The sequence below is a fragment of the Pecten maximus genome, unplaced genomic scaffold (genome assembly GCF_902652985.1).
Source record: "Pecten maximus unplaced genomic scaffold, xPecMax1.1, whole genome shotgun sequence".
In the NCBI taxonomy this organism is placed as follows: domain Eukaryota; kingdom Metazoa; phylum Mollusca; class Bivalvia; order Pectinida; family Pectinidae; genus Pecten; species Pecten maximus.
Genome location: NW_022979531.1, coordinates 23,379 through 29,895, shown reverse-complemented (window position 1 = coordinate 29,895; position 6,517 = coordinate 23,379). Strand labels below are relative to the sequence as shown.

Below are 6,517 nucleotides of genomic sequence, written 5' to 3'. Positions count from 1 at the left end.
TATTTACATTGCCTTATGGATTTGATCATGTTTTATTCCTTTATCATATTGTCCTTTAAAGACATTTTGCTATCTACAAATTTCACTATATATAAGTTTGTTCTGTTTGACAATGTCTTTGTTTGGATATTGACTCATTATGTCATGGATATGATTTCATTATTTCCTTGTTTCTCTTGTGATATTTTCCTTTTCTACATTGCAAATCATATTGAAATAGTACTAACACATTCGCAATATTTCCAATTTGTTAGATAGCTTAAATAGTGTGTTCCGGACAAATGTACGTAACTAATCATGTTAATTATTAAGTTAAGAAGATACAGATAGAATAAGTTTTCTAGCTGTAACTTTGTCATATAACAGTACAAAAGAAAAATCCATCATAATTTCTGATAAATCGTTTCCAATTGAACTCATCATGTCATTGTGAGAAAAGTATTGATATCATCCATCCTCAGTGATATATTTTTGATTGATGAGATCGAAATTTTCCAATGCCGAAATTATCCTTCATGTATAATATAAGTATATTTTAGTGACAATAATGAGTTAAATCAGTTGGTTGTTAATAATTATCTAATGAATGATATCCATGTGTATTTGTGATGTAAATTTTATTTTTCGATCTTTTTCATTCCTCACTGGATTTGCCTGGATCTGAAAACAGACGGTAAGTAATAATTTATTGATACTACAGAGAGTTGATTTATTTACTTGATTCCCTGGATATATTGATCACAATTAATAAAACTACCAATGTTTAGCCAGCCGAATATGAAATATCGGTAGCATTTTCTTCAAGTGCTAAATATGTCAAATATCATGGTATGTTATTCTGTTTGTTAATAAATGTTTTCAACATCATGAAATGTATTTCTTTTTCTATGAGTAAAGACAAACAAGTGCATTGATAATGCATTTGATACCAATTGGAAAACATTACATTGATAAATAAGTATGCATTTTTCCTTTACTCACATTGTATTTTTTATTATTTTTTTACACATATGTGTGCTTGTATAGCAATTTGAAAACGAACACATCTTTAATAAATCCTTTCTTTTTTTCTTCTTTTTCTTTTTTCAATATTCACCAGTTTAAATATTTACATTGCCTTATGGATTTGATCATGTTTTATTCCTTTATCATATTGTCCTTTAAAGACATTTTGCTATCTACAAATTTCACTATATATAAGTTTGTTCTGTTTGACAATGTCTTTGTTTGGATATTGACGCATTATGTCATGGATATGATTTCATTATTTCCTTGTTTCTCTTGGGATATTTCCATTTTCTACATTGCAAATCATATTGAAATAGTACTAACACATTTGCAATATTTCCAATTTGTTAGATAGCTTAAATAGTGTGTTCCGGACAAATGTACGTAACTAATCATGTTAATTATTAAGTTAAGAAGATACAGATAGAATAAGTTTTCTAGCTGTAACTTTGTCATATAACAGTACAAAAGAAAAATCCATCATAATTTTTGATGAAATCGTTTCAAATTGAATTCAACATGTCATTGTGAGAAAAGTATTGATATCATCCATCATCAGTGATATTAATTTTTAATTGATGAGATCGAAATTTTCTCCAATGCCGAAATAATCATTAATGTATAATATGCATATATTTTAGTGACAATAATGAGTTAAATCAGTTGATTGTAAATAATTATCTAATTAATGATATCCATGTGTATTTTTGATGTCAATTTTATTTTTTGATATTTTTCATTCCTCACTGGATTTACCTGGATCTGAAAACAGATGGTAAGTAATAATGTAATGATACCTGAGCAAATTAATTGATTTACTTGATTCCCTGGATATATTGATCACAATTAATAAAACTACGAATGTGTACCAAGTCGTTTATGAAACATCGGTAAGATTTTCTTCAAGCGCTAAATAAGTTAAATATCAGTTTATATTATTCTGTTTCTTAATCAATGCCTTCAACATAATGAAATGTATTTCTTATTTTATCAGTAAAGACCAAAATCTACATTGATAATGCATTTGAAACCAATGGGAAAACATTAAAGATATCAATAAATATGAATTTTTCCTCAACTCACGTTGAAATTTTTCATGTTTTTTTTTACACATATGTGTGCTTGTATAGCAATTTGAAAACGAACACATTTTTAATAATGGCTTTCTATTTTTCATTTTTCTATCTTTTTTCAATATTCACCAGATTAAATATTTACATTTCCTTATGGATTTGATCATATTTTGTTCTTTTATCATATTGTCCTTTAAAGACAGTTTCCTATCCACAAATTTCATTTAATATAAGTTTGTTCTGTTTGACAATGTCTTTGTTTGGATATTGACTCATAATGTCATGGATATGATTTCATTATTTCTGATTTCTCTTGTATTATTTTCCTTTTCTACATTGTAAATCATTTTTAAATATGGTTAACACCTTTGCAATATTTCCAATTTGTTAGATAGCTTAAATAGTGTTTCGGACATATGTACGTAATTAATCATGTTAATTATTAAGTTAAAAAGATACAGATAGAATAAATGTTCTTGCTCTAACTTTGTACATATAACAGTACAAAGAAAAAAATCATCATAATTTCTGATGAAATCGTTTCCAATTGAACTCAATCATGTCATTGTGAGAAAAGTATTGATATCATCCATCATCAGTGATATAAATTTTGACTTGATGAGATCGAAATTTTCCAATGCCGAAATAATCATTCAGGTATAATATGCATATGTTTTAGTGACATTAATGAGTTGAATCAGTGATTGTAAATAATAATCTAATGAATGATATCCATGTGTATTTTGATGTAAATTTTACTGTTTCGATCTTTTTCATTCCTCACTGGATTTGCCTGGATCTGAAAACAGATCGGTAAGTAATAATGTATTGATACTACAGAGAAGTTGATTGATTTACTTGATTCCCTGGATATATTGACCACAATTAATAAAACTACGAATGTTTAACAAGTCGTTTATGAAATATCGGTTAGGATTTTCTTCAAGCGCTAAATATGTCAAATATCAGTTTATGTTATTCTGTTTCTTAATCAATGCCTTCAACATAATGAAATGTATTTCTTATTTTATCAGTAAAGACCAAAATCTACATTGATAATGCATTTGAAACCAATGGGAAAGGATTAGAGATATCAATAAATATAATTTTTTCCTTAACTCACGTTGTAATTTTTTTATTTTTTTTTACACATATGTGTGCTTGTATAGCAATTTGAAAACGAACACATCTTTAATCAATCCTTTTTTTCTTCTTCTTTCTTTTTTCAATATTCACCAGTTTAAATATTTACATTGCCTTATGGATTTGATCATGTTTTATTCCTTTATCATATTGTCCTTTAAAGACATTTTGCTATCTACAAATTTTCACTAGATATAAGTTTGCTCTGTTTGACAATGTCTTTGTTAGATATTGACTCATAATGTCATGGATATGATTTCATTAATTTCTTATTTCTCTTGTGTTATTTTCCTTTTCTACATTGCAAATCATATTGAAATGGTACAAACACCTTTGCAATATTTCCAATTGATTAGATAGCTTTAATAGTGAGTTCTGGACAAATGTACGTAATTAATCATGTTAATTATTAAGTTAAGAAGATACATATAGAATACGTCTTTTAGCTGTAACTTTGTCACATAACAGAACAAAAGAAAAATCCATTATAATATGAGATGAAATCGTTTCTAATTAAACTCAACATGTCTTTGTGAGAAAGAATTGATGTAATTCATAATCAGTGATATTAATTTTTGATTGATGATTTTATTTTTTGATATTTTTCATTCCTCACTGGATTTACCTGGATCTGAAAACAGATGGTAAGTAATAATGTATTGATACTTGAGATAATTAATTGATTTACTTGATTCCCTGGATATATTGATCACAATTAATAAAACTACCAATGTGTAACAAGTCGTTCATGAAATATCGGTTGGATTTTCTTCAAGCGCTAAATATGTCAAATATCAGTTTATGTTATTCTGTTTCTTAATCAATGCCTTCAACATAATGAAATATATTTTTTAGTTTATTAGTTAAGACCAAAAACTACATTGATAATGCATTTGAAACCAATGGGAAAACATTAGAGATATCAGTAAATATTAAGTTTTCCTCAACTCACGTTGAATTTTTTCATGTTTTTTTACACATATGTGTGCTTGTATAGCACTTTCAAAACGAACACATCTTTGATCTATACTTTTTTTCATCTTTCATTCTTTTTTCAATATTCACCAGTTTAAATATTTACACTGCTTGATGGATTTTATCATATTTTGTTCCTTTATCATATTGTCCTTTAAAGACATTATGCTATCTACAAATTTCAATATATATGTTTGTTCTGTGTTCCAGACAAATGTACGTAATTAATCATGTTAATTATTAAGTTAAAGGGACTAAATGGCTAGATTTCCACTTAAATAATATATAAAAAAGGGTAAACGATTTAAAATTATGTAAAAAGTTATGCACTTTATGTTAATCATACATTTCAAAAGTGTCCATAACAATTTGTTAAAATGTAATGAAAAAAAAAATAAAATAAATTTGATCAACCTAGTAGTTATTTCATATTATTTTTCGATGCGCGATGCGGGAAATTTGAAACATCATAACAAAGATGGCGAACACCCGATCGAAGTGGAAGGGCTCTGAATCAGTTTTAACCAAGAGCACGAAGAAACGAAGAATCGAGAACGTGATTTTAATTCCACAAAGACGAACACGTATCTTCGAGACAGAGCAAGCAGATGGCATCAGTCAAAAATGACCGAAGGGATTAAAGCAGACCCTCCGTTGACCAAGCTAATGCCTTGAACAGGTTAGTTGACAGCACTGGACTTCGATGTTTCGTAGATCAACTGTCGTGTACGCCCAGATGATGACTTGATAGTACTTGATGGTACATAATTATCATAAATGGTAACAACTGATATCGAGACTAAGCTTAAGAAAGGTCATGTAGTGTTAACACGGCATGAATCGCTTGGTATTGGCCTCCACAAGACCGAAATGGGCGTACAAATCGAAGGGGGTGCCCAAGAGACCCCCTCTTGGGCACCCCCTTTTGTCAAATTAATCGTATTATACCAGAAAGTAAACTTGATGACTTTATGCTTTTGTTAGACTGCCTGTATATTACACATTGGGTTTACATTGTGTTATTAATATTCCGTTGTACAGTTTTGAAAGCATATAAAGCGTATATAGGCGTCAAGTTTGATTACATGTTCTGGTCTATAGTATATGACATAATGTAATCAGTTTAAAAACATAACCAATTCCTATATTGGTTTGTAATCAGACACCACCAACCGATCACTTTTCGATAACATATTTTTCTAATTAAAATGAATGGCTTTGATATATTGTTTTTGTTTAGCAGCTACCAATAATGGATCTTTTGTAATTAATAATTTGAATCAGAAAAAGTGAACCAATCAGTTTTGACCACTATAATTCATGCATGAGCTGCATGAATGTGCAGGGGGACTGGACTGGGTCGATCATCAGTGACCAGGTAGCTCAATTGGTAGAGCATCCGACTGGTGTTCGGAGGTCCGGGTTGGAACCCCGGTCTGGCCGCTTAGGCTACATTTTCTCCTCCCCTGTTACACATGTATCCTCTACTGTTAACGCTTGTTGAAAAGTGCTCAATTCTTCGTGTATGTGGTAAGATATTGTGCAATTGGGGATTGAAAAAACTTCTGGAGTATCAATTTTGTGAATTTAGTAATTGTTTGTTTTTTGTTTTGTTTTTGTTTTTTTGCATTATATATTGATACTGATTGATTCACCAAATTAATGTTATAACACCATAATTAGTTATTTCCCATGGTGTTTTCAGGCCTAATGGCCATCTTCATGCGCTTCATTTATTTGACGTCTTGGATACCATATTATGATGTCACATATACAAGATCATGCCTTAAGTTGGTCATTAGGCCTGAAAACGTTAGCGAAACACAACAAATGAACTTACATTTTTCAACTATTGATACTGGTATACATATTTAAGACCCAGCAGAAGCCTTGATTGTGTGTAGAGGCCTTGAATGTGTGTTGTGAAAATGTTGACAGGCAAATTATTTGATGAAAAATCAGACAAAATATCCTGAAGAGCCATCTTTGCATGATAACAAATGACTGCTATGTTTCAATATAAGGCATGATTATAATATTGCCAATTTTAACATTTTGTTGGTTTGTGTAACTGGAAATTACATTGATTTTGTCTAAGAATTTTTTTTTCTTCTTATAGATATCACAGGATTTATAACACAAAAGTTCTCGGAGGACAATAGTGACGTACAAGGTGGAAAGGACATACCAACACATCCAGGGACTCATCAATCTGATAGTGGCCAACAGAATAACGGATAGAACTGGAATATCTAAACCAAAACCCTTGCATCAAATAGATCCCAGAAGATTCAGACTCCTAGCCCATGTTCCTTCAC

General features: G+C 29.8%; 1 non-coding gene across 1 annotated transcript; it reads left to right on the top strand.

Annotated features, from left to right (window-relative positions):
- Window positions 1-5,571: 5,571 nt before the first annotated feature.
- On the top strand, window positions 5,572-5,642 carry Trnat-ggu. The gene has a single exon. It is a non-coding gene; the product is annotated as a tRNA-Thr (tRNA).
- The last annotated feature ends 875 nt before the right edge of the window (window positions 5,643-6,517 follow it).